This window comes from Pelobates fuscus, chromosome 6 (assembly GCF_036172605.1).
Source record: "Pelobates fuscus isolate aPelFus1 chromosome 6, aPelFus1.pri, whole genome shotgun sequence".
NCBI classification, from domain to species: Eukaryota; Metazoa; Chordata; class Amphibia; order Anura; family Pelobatidae; genus Pelobates; species Pelobates fuscus.
This window is the reverse complement of record NC_086322.1, coordinates 22425884-22441135: the sequence shown is the minus strand read 5'-3', so window position 1 is coordinate 22441135 and position 15252 is coordinate 22425884.

Here is a 15252-nt window from a genome sequence, read left to right as displayed (position 1 = left end):
TGATACAGAGCTGAAACGGTCAGAGGTCAAGCTGCAAAAACAAACACGGTTGGAAAGAACTGTGAAGAGTTACTGAAGCACGGACTAGTGAGGGAGTGAGAGCAGCGTTTGACGTCAGGACTGGAGCTCCTGATCCTGGAGGAGACTAAGTTGCCAGAAAACACATGGAGGCAAAACCTGCACACAGTAAACAAAGTCAGCTAAAATGATAAGTAAAGCGATTATCCTAAAAGACTTTGATTTATTAGAAAAAAACATCTGATATGACATCTGACATACAAAAGAAAGGGTGAAGGAAAAAATATATAATTGTCTAGTATTAATAGCTGTCTGACAATAGCTAGGCTCTGGAAATATTATTCTGGTACATAGAACTCCAAGAGCTGGGTAAAATAAGAAGGAAAGAAAAGGAAATAGTAACAAAAAAGGGAAACAGGAGAATATTGCCAACCTAAAAAGTCTAAAAACCTAAAAACAATCAAAGTCTAAAAAGCCTAAAAAGAAAAGTCTTGACTGAAATATCAGAGAATCTTAACTCTGAACTCTTGAAAACCTAAGAGGCAAATACTGCTATACATTGGTTAAAGCATTAATACTTTCACTGGGCAAGAAAGAAAGGAAAGCGTTTGACTTTACCTCCAGTCGCCTGCCATTTCTCCTCTTCCCCTTTAAAGAAAAAGGAAAATTAGCTCTAAAAAAAAAAAAAGAAAATGGCTACAAAAAAGGAAAGGAAAATAAACAAATACAAAAAAAAAGACAAAAAGGTAAAGATACAATAACTGAGAAACGTTTCTTTTTTTCGCCTCAATCATCAAAAGCACAGAGCAATCCATGATGGAAGATCAAATGTTAAGTATTCGGGTGTGGAAGAACAAGAAAGGAAGAAGTGCCTTAAAACCCATCTCTTTAGGAAAGCTTATGGCCTCCAAGACTAACCCTTACCTCACATACCTGTCTCTTGCCCTCTCCTAAAGGGCAGCCCACCTTATTTGATTGTAAATTCCTGTCCTAATGTGTTTTACACCCCACCTCCTATAGAATGTAAGCTCGTTTGAGCAGGGTCCTCTTCAACCTATTGTTCCTGTAAGTTTATTTGTAATTGTCCTATTTATATTTAAATCCCCCTCTCATAATATTGTAAAGCGCTACGGAATCTGTTGGCGCTATATAAATGGCAATAATAATAATAATAATAACAAAATCCAGTATCCCAAAAACAACTACTGTACAGCCAGTTTGAAAAAAATAAATATGAAATAGAAATGAATATCAAAGAAGTTAAAACTGAGCTAATACATCTAAACAAAAGAGTAATTATAAATGAAGAAAAGACAGAGAATCTAGAATTCTTGCTGCACACATAGCAAGACTTACATAAACAAAACAAAACGAGCGAGACAGAAGAACATAACGAACATCTAGGAAAATATCTACCTGACCTCAGGAGTACCAATCGAAGGATACCCACATTACCTAGAAAGATGGCACAGGACTTCAAGGCCCACACATCTTCCAGATAATATACTAAGAGATGTCCTAATCTGCTGCTCCTCATATCAAATTAAAGAAAATATAATGAAGATCGGAAGAGAAACTTCAATGTCGACTCCATATGACAAGATTAACCCCTTAAGGACACATGACATGTGTGACATGTCATGATTCCCTTTTATTCCAGAAGTTTGGTCCTTAAGGGGTTAAAGAATTTTCAGACCTCTCCTATTATACCAGAACAAAAAAATGAGCATTTTCTACGCAAACAGAAATTTTGAGAGACAATGACATAAAATATAAATGAGGCTTTCCAACACAGCGCAATTTGAATTATGAATCTAAATGGCTGCAGTTTAAGTCCCTGGAAAAGTTGAAAGCATGACTAAGAGAGACAAATATAGAAACTGCATAAAAATAATACTATTTTTGTAGAGAAGGAAGGAATTTTTTTTCTGCTTATTTTGAGTACAGTCCTTTTTTTCTCTCTTTTCCTTTTACTAGGGGAATATAATAAAAGGTATGCTTCACTGAAATTGGACATTGGAAATAATGACAAAATCCCCCTTTTTACCACCACACACACCAAAACATAATAATATAACTATTACTATCCCACCAAATATTACTTAGTACAATATTTAAGGAATTACAAAAGTACTAACTAGTCTCTTCAGGTAACGTGATTCTTTACCAGACAAAGGCAGAACTTAATAAATGAATGTTTATTATGAACAAAGAATAGTCACAGTGCATATAACAATATATGATAAACATGTTATTTACACTAACAACAGATAAAAAACAAAAAGGATAAAATACAGAAGTCCTAATTACTTACTGTAGCGGAGTAGCAGTATAGTCACGGTATCTCCGCTGGTAGTCAGGATAAAAGCAGGTAAAAACACAGGCAGCGTAATAATAATCCCTCTTCCCCAAGGACTAGACGACACCCAGTCTGGGAGCCAACTGTCAACTGTCAGCTGACCTCTGTGGGGGTCCCAGCTTCAAAAGATGTAACCCCTGTTGACCTCAGCAATAGCATCTCTGTAATTTGTGCCATTTACTACACAAATTACATTAAAGGATAATATTCCAAGGGTGTAATAATAAATTATACGCCCTTGCCGTGACAAACTGCTCTTCTTGCCACTGTAGATAAACCCATAGTCTTAGCCGAGATCTTCAGACTTTCTGAAGAGGAATCAACTAGAAGGTCAGATGCCATCTTGATATTTTGTAACGACTTAACTGGATCTTCTTTGGATTCACCCACATAAACTTTTCTTCCAGTCAATATTTCTGTGCCTTTGCCACAGAAGTACCTGCAATCAGTGCTTTGGATTGAGATGCTGAGGAGACAAACAGTTTCTTTAAGGAAGAATCGATAAGTTTTTCCATGGCATCTTTCAAGCCACTCGAATCCCCTATAGGTAAAGTGGTCTTCTCTCCCAGCTGAGCTACAGGGACGTCCACTGATGGTAAAGGATCCAGGAGGCACTCCGGATCCTCATTGATGGCAAGAGAGCTTTAAAAAAAAATAAAAGGTTTCCTTCCTTGGAATTTCCATTCACTTAGAATCAAATCCTTTAACTGTGGATGAAACGGTAAAGCTTTGGATTTCTTTCCTTTGCTCCTGAGTGGTTCCTTATCACCCATCAGGCACTGGACTTCCTTTCCAATTTTCCAATAGATTCTTCTGGAAAGGAAAATTCTTCCTCGGAAGTGTGGTGACATTCTGTCATCAAACTAGCATGGTGACCAGGGGTCATGTGATCAAGTTCATGTAGATCATTCTTACAGGGGGATAAGCTTTACTTTGATATGGTAAAGTCAGGAAAGAGAGAACCACTCCCCCCACTATCCTCATTTTCTCTCTGTTCCTTCTTGGCTGTGCTACTCAGCAGATGTGCAGACGCCATGTGCTATCATGGTGAACCATGTTATACCCTTTTCTTCCTTGGTGGATGTGATGTTGGACTTGCAGCAGTGAGCAATTACTAGATGTGAAGGCCTAACCGTGGGTGAGATCAAGCTTGTGGGGAAGGGGATTACTATATAGATAGATAGATTTAAAAGGGTTGTTGCTCCGTGGGTCTGGGCTGTCTGTTTGTGATACATTTATAATATTGTGTTGTTGCCTTCTAAATAAATACCTTTTAATGTAGACGAACCTTGTGTAATATATATATTCATTTGGTGATACACCACAGGAAGAATCACTAGAATCCTCATCTCTTGATTCTGACATAGAAGAAGCAGAGCTTACGTCAGACAATTTCCAGGATCTAGGCATTTATTACTGGAGTATCCTGGGAAGAAGAGGACTGAGCGACCTGAATGGCTGCCGTCTGCATTTCAATTTGTTTATTGCAGACCTTGCTGGAACCAACATAAGAAAGTAGTAATTTCCGATTTCTTTGCTTCCTCAGAAGCCTCTTTAGTACAAATGGAACAGATTTTGCGCTTATATCCATCTGGCATGGGTTGGGAACATGCAGCACAGTTTAAATGTTTACATTTCGCAGAACATTTCCCTCTCTCTGCAGTCTCAGGATTAGACATACTGAAGAAAAAAAGAGAAAAGCTGAACAAAATATAAAACTCTACAATTCAGGCTAGACACACTTAAGATAAAAGCAAAGAATCTTACCTTAAATGGCCTCAAAGTGTGTTGGAGTGCCGGTGAGAACACACTTGCACCAGATTCTGAGTGCACCTGGCAAACCGTTAGAGAGGCAATCTAACCAGCAGCAACTAAGTCCTGGAAACCAAAAAAAAAAAAAAAATTTCAAATGTTGGCACCTGAATTTTGAAATCCCATTGCGCATCCGAAATGCACGCCGCGATTCCACAGTGGAACGCATCACAGTCTGTACGTGTGTTCCACCGCCAGGACCTCCCTCCCAGCTAGCACACCGGGCACGGTATAGACGGAATAAAACAAAAACAGTGGAGATGCAGGCATCTGCCGTGCTTACCCCTGGCCGATCTTCCCAAAAAAATTAAGCAGAGCCTCCCGAGCCTCAGCCCTCTTACCTTACTACTGGGGAAGGCTTCAGCTACGCCTTCTCAAATTTGTTCTGCAGCGCAAATCTCTTCATACGTTTGCTAAACATTACAAATTAGACATACTGGCCTCGGAAGACGTATCTTTTGGGCGCGAGGTGTTACAAGCAGTTGTGAAATGAGTCCCGCCCTGGATTGCTTTGAATGTCCCTGTTGTAAAGCACTGCCTCTAATCTGAAGGGAAAAGCAAAAAAATTGACTTACCGTAAATTAATTTTTCCGGAAGATTAGAGGCAGTGCTTACTTACCACCTGATGTTCTAATAAACTAAATTTACCCGACTTTAGTATTTTCTGGGGCTGTTTGGGGCAAGTGGCGATTTATAGTGCAAAATGTAATTGCGGGAGGTATTTAAAAAAGTTTTGGGGATTGCCTGCCTGTTTTTTCCCTCCAGATTAGAAATCCCTGTTGTAAAGCACTGCCTCTAATCTGAAGGGAAAAATGGGTCTTGTTCTCCCTTACTAGCGAGGGTAACCAGCCGGGTTACCCAGGACCAGCTACAGGTGTTTTTGTAATTAAAGAGATTTTTCCTTGTATACACCCCATGATTATGGTTGCCTCTATAAAAATGTAGTTTATATTTATGTCAATTTTGTTCATCGATTTTATAATGTATGTCACTTCACTATAATTGTATTGCCTATAAATTGGTTGTATTTTACGTTGGGTGTCAACTTGACAAAGACCCGTTGTAGGATGAAAATGTTGTTGAAAACTTTGTTGCAATAAATTTGGCTTGCTGAGATTTGGAGTGCCTAGACCTGGTGTACCTAGAACATTTGGCGCCTGGGAAAGATAATGTATTTGGCTGGCCCTGGATAGGGGGTCTCTCTAACATGCCAGCCCCCATTCACAATATAGAAATATATAATCTCTGAAACACAGCCCAAGTTAGCTATTCTCACCTTACCTACGGTTGCTGGCTAGCAGACAAGCAGGCTGGCTGCTGTGGCAGAATGGTGTGGCTGGCCGTAGCTGTGTCTGACAGACTGGTGTGACTGACTGGCCTCTTTCTTCCCTCAACCCCTTCATGTGTCTTCCCCCCCCCCCCCAATTTGGCACTGTCTTATTTTCCATTTCCCTTCTGTGTCCCTTCCCCCAAACTCCTCTGGGTGTCTCTTTGCCAACCCCCAAAAGCCCCTCTGGGTCTCTCTTTGCGTGTTGTTTTGCTCTTCAGCCTCACTGTTTGTCCCTCTGTCCCTTATTCCTACCAGCCCCTCCATGTGTCACTTACACCCCCCTTAGCCACTCCAGGTGTCTCATTCACCCCCACAACCACTCCAAGCATCTCATCAACCCACCCAACCCCTCCGTGCATCTCATTCACCCCCCCATGTCTCTCATTGACACATCCCCCCCATGGTCAAGCCGAAGACCATGATGGAGGAGATCCTCTCTGGACTGACAGGAAGCAGTACTCTCTGTGAGCACTTCTTTCAGACTGGATTAGAGAACAGAATCTCCTCGGTTATGGTCAGTGGCTCCACCAAACCACATTCAGTGACAAGCATGTGGGGAGCGCGCTCTCTCTCTCTCTCCTCCCCCCCCCCCCCCCCGATTGGTCACCCTGCTATTGCACCATGGGCCATCCAACCATTGTGCCATAGGAATTTGTGCACTGGCCCAAAGGTATGCCACCTATTATCACCCAGGGCAGACTGCCCCCCATCCTTAATATGTCACTGCCTGGACGGCTCTGATTTTGTGAATCTAACCTTGTGGGGATTGTGCTAAGCCCTGGCTTGGCTGCACCCTATATTTGCTCATTTTAAAGAGTGCAGTTCCTTAATCTTGTTCGTAAATGAGGTCTATCCATTAAAGGACCACTCTAGGCACCCAGACCACTTCAGCTTAATGAAGTGGTCTGGGTGCCAGGTCCTTCTAGGGTTAACTAATTTTTTTATAAACATAGCAGTTTCAGAGAAACTGCTATGTTTATCAATTAGTTAAGCCTTCCCCTATTTCCTCTAGTGGCTGTCTCACTGACAGCCGCTAGAGGCGCTTGCGTGATTCTCACTGTGAAAATCACAGTGAGAGCACGCAAGCGTCCATAGGAAAGCATTGTGAATGCTTTCCTATGTGACCGGCTGAATGCGCGCGCAGCTCTTGCCGCGCGTGCGCATTCAGCCGACGGGGAGGAACGGAGGCGGAGAGGAGGAGGAGAGCTCCCCGCCCAGCGCTGGAAAAAGGTAAGTTTTTACCCCTTTCCCCTTTCCAGAGCCGGGCGGGAGGGGGTCCCTGAGGGTGGGGGCACCCTCAGGGCACTCTAGTGCCAGGAAAACGAGTATGTTTTCCTGGCACTAGAGTGGTCCTTTAAGTAGCCAGCCATTTTATACGAAAGAGACATTTATTGAAGATACAAGACACATGGTACACCAGACAATGCATTAGTCCCCTTCAAAAAATACACATTATGAGCTTACACAGTTCTCCCAATGGGTATTTCACTATTCAAAACACTCTGCAAACTCCTATTTTGGAGTCGCCATCAGTTACCTCATATTTACCTCCATAATCTGAACTCTTCCCTTTCAAAAGGAAAAAAAAAGTACAACTTCAGCAACATTACTTTCGATAATTCCCTTATCTAAGAACAATTCCAAAGACAAAGAAATAAGCCTGCCTCGTCCCCACATTTCAAACATTTTAGTGAGTCCATTGGGTTTAGTCAGTCAGGCGCCAAGAAGACATAACTATCCATTGATGCATCTTTTGTTCAAATACAAATCAGAAAACATTTCTATAATTTGCCACAGTGAGAATGTCATTGTGTAAGTGAAGATGGCAACCCTGTCCATTTATCACCATAGCTGGGTGGTATAGAATGAATACAACGGTTTACTAAATAGCAGGGTTGAGAAGGGATACACAGTGATAGTTTGGGTGTTCTTGACCAGACATTGTACAAGTTAGTGAAGGAAGAATCAATTAAACTTGCAGGACATGGAGTTTTTTTTACTATTAGTTGGTGTTTGGCTTAGTATTATCACACTTGCTGTGTTTCCTGGGCCATTCTCCCTACCACGATTTTACAGAATGGATAGTATAGTAGGTTTGCAGTCAGCTGCTGTAGATTCTTCCACCCAGCACCATGTGTGAAGGTAGTAGGGACAACGTTGCAAATTAACCCCCAAGCCAGAACCCTTCCCAATAAGGGACACAAGATGTGTGCGTGTGTGTATGTATATGTATATGTATATGTATATGTATATGTGTATGTGTATATTATATATATATATATATATATATATATAGTGAAGATAGGCCTCAGCATTCACCAATAATTTAACTTGTTACTGTATATAATACATAACATGTCATTGCCAATAAATAACAATCCATAAATTAACACAATTCCCGGGTGATACCCCTCCCCATCGTCTTACCCTTGGTGATATCCACTATGCACACACTAGCTGTGTGCCATCCAAACCTTAAGCACACTGGCCTTTAGTGCACACATCCATACCATTGAGATTTGGGGAGGGGCAAACCCCACTATACCATCATATCCATTTAGTTCCTCTACACCCCACCCTACGCCCTGCTGTTTTAAACCTCAAGCTCCACCACCCAAGCTATGGCCTAGATTGATTAAGCCAATCTCTGTAATATTAACACTATCACTGCTAAAATAAATTATCACATCCCTTCAAAACTGCAGTGGTTGACACATTTAGAAACCCTCTAATGGAGCTTGATACTGCAACTTTCTATAACCATTTGGCTACGCGCACACCTATAAATCATTTCTGAGTACCACACCAGACAGGCAAGTATCGGGGGAAAAAAAAAAGTACTAGGCGAGCCATGTCCTGCCTAAAACTGTCAGCCAGTGCCCAAACGGGAATATTACCGAGATCATTCCCTGCCTGGTGAATTACATAAAGGTCTAGCATACCCAATAGCCTGGATAACAGACAGGCTTGGAAGTTGAGCCCAATAAGTAAATTTTAATACATAGGAGTGGCTGATCAGCCACCCCTCTGGAGTGGGTAGAACCCAGGAAGGGAAAGCAAACAACCCAGATAGGTGTACAAAAGAATGAAACCTCCTCGATTCCCACTTCCAATCTGATGTATTATCCCAATTGTAAATCCAACGCTTAATGCTTCTGTTGTCGTTCCTACCCAGAAAGAGTGGCCCCTGAAGTTCCATCTGCAGATACCCATGGCATATGTAGTTTTCCAGAAGACACTAAGAAAGTGGAATGTGGCTAGTCAAAAGGGGGCCATTCTGATGAGTGAACATAAGGGGGGCCTAGAACCTCAGATAGACATGACAAAACAGGTCCCTGGGCATACTGACCCCAGGATGTCAAAATCCACCACCTATGCACCATTGCCCAGTACGTCAGTTTCGGAATGGTGCATTAGGAAGCGGACAAACCCAGGTTCCCTGGGAACTTCAGTGAACCTTAACCCCCTTCAAGGACTTGTGTGCTAGGGCTAACCAAGTCACCCACCTCATGGCTCCAGAAAGGCAAGAGAAAAATCTCCTCAAGATGAGGCATGTTCTCAAACCCACTGACCTACAGCAGTCCTCGACCCAGTCAGGGCTTGCCAGATCATAAACTCTTAGTGACATCCAGGATGCTGAGCAATTTAAACCAAAAACAACCTGATAGCATTGTAGAAACCAAACACTCTGCTAAAGACCTTGAAACCTCGTCCCATCATCCTGGAATCCATATGACTCTTGTGGGGTGATTTGCAGAGAAATATGTAGATTGGATGGTTCCCCTTTAAACGGAGATAAGGGGAAACTCCCAATCCGACTGGTATTTGAAAAAGAACACTAGTTGTACAAAAAATATATATATACCTTGGGTAAGTACCAAAAAGAAGTAAGAAAGGTATTTTATAGGGAAAGCATAGTAACACTAGATAAATATGTATCCTAGCCTAAACAGTGATACACTGTAACTTTATTGAAAAAAACTGTAGAGAGGATACAATATAACTGTGTCCAAGATATGCTTGAGGCCCTTAGAAAAACTCCCCTTTAGTGAAGTGGAGAAAATCTCAGTATCCGAATGACAATGAAGGCATTAGAGTGCTAGGATATAGAGATAAATTACTATTGAGTAATCCACAAAAAGGAGAGAAAAACAATTTGATACCTTAAATACATATAGAAGTTAGATAGATGGGGTAGTAGGGACAGTATAGCATAGTCTAAAAAGAGGTGCCCAGGCTGACCCTTAGTAGAGAGTCTGGGGTAACTTATGGTAAGAACGAGGGATAGTAGGGTAGAATATAGACAGTAGTATCCACATTTGTATAGAGGAAAAAAACCTCTGATAATCGCCACTGTTCTAAGACCCTATTCACTCCCCCAAACACCTTCATGGGTGTTCTATTCCTTGTAGATAGTGAACGTTGCCTAACACAGCTGAGGATAGATGGGATAGAGTAGAAGTGGTGGTATAAACAGTTCAATAAGGGGTTGAAAATTCCCAATCACCACTATACTGAACTCCTAAAAACTCCCCCCAACACCTTCGTGGGTGTTCTATCCTTGTTAGGTCGCTGTGCTCTGTCCCCTTAGAATACCATTATCCAACTAATCCAGCTTCTAAAAAACAGCCAGCAAACATTACTTTAACGAAAAAAATATATAAGTGAATAAGTGTCAGAAAAAAGGATTCCCTCGTGCATCTTAATGTGCTCCGTGAGTGAGTGGAATCCACAACATAGACCCGACGCGCGTTTCGGAGTACTAGACTCCTTCGTCAGGGGTAAGAAATTGCCGCCCGAACCCCCCCGGTATTTAAATGTGGGCTAGCCAATCAAATGCGACGAAAGGGGGGGGGGGGGGGGGTTTCGTCATCAGTGACGTGTCGCCGTGCGGCCACGTGGACTTACTTGTAGGCGGCGCATAAGCCGCTGCGTCATTGGTGACGTGTCATCTTGCGACCACGTGGGGTTAGCTATGGGCGGAGTATCAGTCGCTGTGTCAGGATGATTGGCATCTGGTTTGCCTCAATGTCCAAACTATCAGCGATCTCGGAAAGAATTGTATGCGCTCCATATTAAATACAATGATATTGGTTATTACCTTGCTATCTTTGTTGTATAAATTTATAAGGGGATATATGGAGATAGATTCCTACTTAGGGATATATTTACCGATCGCTAGAGTGATAGTGACATAAGCTACCCAATTATTTCTATCTCAATCATTAGAAAGAGATATCTTACATTGTATTTTAATTTTGGAAGAATAGACTCACTAGTTATTTTGTTAGCTTGAGATACTAGAGACAGATATCTTCTGTAGTCTCTAGTAGCTAAATGAGTATATACAAATTTAGACAATGTATATATTTTATTGTTATTTAGTCTTTCAGATGAGAATGGGAGAGGCAGCTTAGAGGGAAAAGGGGGGGGGGGGGGGGGCAATTTCAATACATGAATATATTAGTGATTCGAAGGTGAAACAACCTGTAACGTTAAATAAAAAGAGAAAAATACATTCGCAGATGAATTGGACCGCCCAAGTATAGCGGTAATATTGTTAAATGTTCTAAAAGATGTTATTTTTAGAGGTTTTGTTAAATAAAAGGAGAGTATGAAAATCCTTCGTTAAGTCCCCTGGGGGACAGTGTCCTTAGGCGGTATATCTAGTAGCATTCACGTCGTCTAAGACGTTGATCCCAGTTGCCTTTTCTTTGGTCCGGTCTAATTAGTTCAATGCCCGAAAATTTGAGGACATTGGGGTCCCCATTATGGGCAATTTTGACGTGTCTGGAAACAGGAGTTTCAATGTTCCTTGCTGTTTTGACCGAATTGATATGCTCAAGAATCCTCTTTTTCAGGGGTCTGAAGGTTTTTCCCACATACATGAGTTGACATTGACATGTGATCAGGTAGACCACCCCCTTTGAATTACAGTTAAAAAATGACAGGGAGTCAAAATTTTCTGTGTGAGTGCTGTTGCTGAAGGTTTTTGAGCTCGAGCTTATATGGCTACAGGCTTTGCACCTTCCGCATCTGTATGTACCCTTGATTTTATTTGACAGCCAATGTGTTGGTAGTTTCTTTGGTTGGAAGTGGCTGTGCACTAGCATATCTTTTAGATTCCTACCTCTCCTAGCTGTTAAGGAGGCATGCGCTGGAAGAACATCCTTCAATTGTGCGTCTTGTTTTAAGAGAGGCCAGAATCGGTTCATGATTGTCCTAACCTGCTCCCAACCGGCGTCAAACGTAGCGATGCATCTTAGTTGTTTCTGCTCTGTTTCCTTTGTAGTTGAGGAGGAGGTTATGTCTTCCCTAAGTAGACTTTCCTGTTCCGTTAGGAGGGCCCTATGGTAAGCCCTCTTGAGACATTTGTTGGGGTATCCTTTTGACCTAAACATCTGACGCAATTCCTTTGCTTTTACCTTAAAGTCATCTGTATCTGAGCAATTGCGTCTTAGGCGCAGGTATTGACCAATTGGGATCCCCTTTTTCTGTTGAGTTGGGTGATGACTTTTCCAATTCAACAAACTGTTCGTTGCTGTGCTCTTCCTGAACAAGTTTGTTTTAATCCTACCTTGTTGGTCTGGGGATACAACAAGATCTAAAAAGCTTAATGAGGGGGTACCAATTTCGGCGGTGAATCTAAGGTTAAGATCATTGGTATTAAGATCTTGCACGAAATGGAGGAACTGATCCCCTGACCCAGTCCAGATGACTATAATATCGTCAATATACCTTTTCCAAAGGTGAATGTACTGGGTCAGGGGATTCTTAGGGGGGGATGAAAATACAACTTGCTCCTCCCACCAACCCAGGTGCAGGTTGGCATATGAGGGTGCACACGATGTCCCCATAGCCGTCCCCTGCACCTGGTGGTAAAACACCCCATCAAAAAGGAAAAAATTGTGGGTTAGCACAAATTTCAAAAGATTCAATGCAAGATCTGTATGTTTGTCCAGATGTGCACCTCTCTTCCTCAGGAAGTATTCTGTATGCTTGATGCCTAAAGGGTGTGGGATGGAGCTATAAAGGGACTCAACGTCCAAGCTGCAAATTAGGGAGTTGGTTGGTAGTTGAACCTGAGTCAGGACTGATAGCGTCTGTTTGGTATCCCTCAAGTATGATGGGAGTTTAATTACCAGAGGTTTCAGAACTTGATCCAAATATACGCTCACATTTTGAGTCATGTTGTCATTTCCTGAGACGATGGGTCTACCTGTTAGTACTTTATACAGTTTATGGATTTTGGGTAAACTGTAAAAAGTAGAGATACGGGGACTGCCAATGGTCATATAATTGAATTCATCTTTCGAGATAACATTGTCATGAAGGCCTTGTGTCAAGATATTTTTTAGTTTACCTAAAAATATTTGAGTAGGATCTTGTTGGTACCCCCTCATTAAGCTTTTTAGATCTTGTTGTATCCCCAGACCAACAAGGTAGGATTAAAACAAACTTGTTCAGGAAGAGCACAGCAACGAACAGTTTGTTGAATTGGAAAAGTCATCACCCAACTCAACAGAAAAAGGGGATCCCAATTGGTCAATACCTGCGCCTAAGACGCAATTGCTCAGATACAGATGACTTTAAGGTAAAAGCAAAGGAATTGCGTCAGATGTTTAGGTCAAAAGGATACCCCAACAAATGTCTCAAGAGGGCTTACCATAGGGCCCTCCTAACGGAACAGGAAAGTCTACTTAGGGAAGACATAACCTCCTCCTCAACTACAAAGGAAACAGAGCAGAAACAACTAAGATGCATCGCTACGTTTGACGCCGGTTGGGAGCAGGTTAGGACAATCATGAACCGATTCTGGCCTCTCTTAAAACAAGACGCACAATTGAAGGATGTTCTTCCAGCGCATGCCTCCTTAACAGCTAGGAGAGGTAGGAATCTAAAAGATATGCTAGTGCACAGCCACTTCCAACCAAAGAAACTACCAACACATTGGCTGTCAAATAAAATCAAGGGTACATACAGATGCGGAAGGTGCAAAGCCTGTAGCCATATAAGCTCGAGCTCAAAAACCTTCAGCAACAGCACTCACACAGAAAATTTTGACTCCCTGTCATTTTTTAACTGTAATTCAAAGGGGGTGGTCTACCTGATCACATGTCAATGTCAACTCATGTATGTGGGAAAAACCTTCAGACCCCTGAAAAAGAGGATTCTTGAGCATATCAATTCGGTCAAAACAGCAAGGAACATTGAAACTCCTGTTTCCAGACACGTCAAAATTGCCCATAATGGGGACCCCAATGTCCTCAAATTTTCGGGCATTGAACTAATTAGACCGGACCAAAGAAAAGGCAACTGGGATCAACGTCTTAGACGACGTGAATGCTACTGGATATACCGCCTAAGGACACTGTCCCCCAGGGGACTTAACGAAGGATTTTCATACTCTCCTTTTATTTAACAAAACCTCTAAAAATAACATCTTTTAGAACATTTAACAATATTACCGCTATACTTGGGCGGTCCAATTCATCTGCGAATGTATTTTTCTCTTTTTATTTAACGTTACAGGTTGTTTCACCTTCGAATCACTAATATATTCATGTATTGAAATTGCCCCCCCCCCCCCCCTTTTCCCTCTAAGCTGCCTCTCCCATTCTCATCTGAAAGACTAAATAACAATAAAATATATACATTGTCTAAATTTGTATATACTCATTTAGCTACTAGAGACTACAGAAGATATCTGTCTCTAGTATCTCAAGCTAACAAAATAACTAGTGAGTCTATTCTTCCAAAATTAAAATACAATGTAAGATATCTCTTTCTAATGATTGAGATAGAAATAATTGGGTAGCTTATGTCACTATCACTCTAGCGATCGGTAAATATATCCCTAAGTAGGAATCTATCTCCATATATCCCCTTATAAATTTATACAACAAAGATAGCAAGGTAATAACCAATATCATTGTATTTAATATGGAGCGCATACAATTCTTTCCGAGATCGCTGATAGTTTGGACATTGAGGCAAACCAGATGCCAATCATCCTGACACAGCGACTGATACTCCGCCCATAGCTAACCCCACGTGGTCGCAAGATGACACGTCACCAATGACGCAGCGGCTTATGCGCCGCCTACAAGTAAGTCCACGTGGCCGCACGGCGACACGTCACTGATGACGAAACCCCCCCCCCCCCCCCCTTTCGTCGCATTTGATTGGCTAGCCCACATTTAAATACCGGGGGGGTTCGGGCGGCAATTTCTTACCCCTGACGAAGGAGTCTAGTACTCCGAAACGCGCGTCGGGTCTATGTTGTGGATTCCACTCACTCACGGAGCACATTAAGATGCACGAGGGAATCCTTTTTTCTGACACTTATTCACTTATATATTTTTTTCGTTAAAGTAATGTTTGCTGGCTGTTTTTTAGAAGCTGGATTAGTTGGATAATGGTATTCTAAGGGGACAGAGCACAGCGACCTAACAAGGATAGAACACCCACGAAGGTGTTGGGGGGAGTTTTTAGGAGTTCAGTATAGTGGTGATTGGGAATTTTCAACCCCTTATTGAACTGTTTATACCACCACTTCTACTCTATCCCATCTATCCTCAGCTGTGTTAGGCAACGTTCACTATCTACAAGGAATAGAACACCCATGAAGGTGTTTTGGGGAGTGAATAGGGTCTTAGAACAGTGGCGATTATCAGAGGTTTTTTTCCTCTATACAAATGTGGATACTACTGTCTATATTCTACCCTACTAT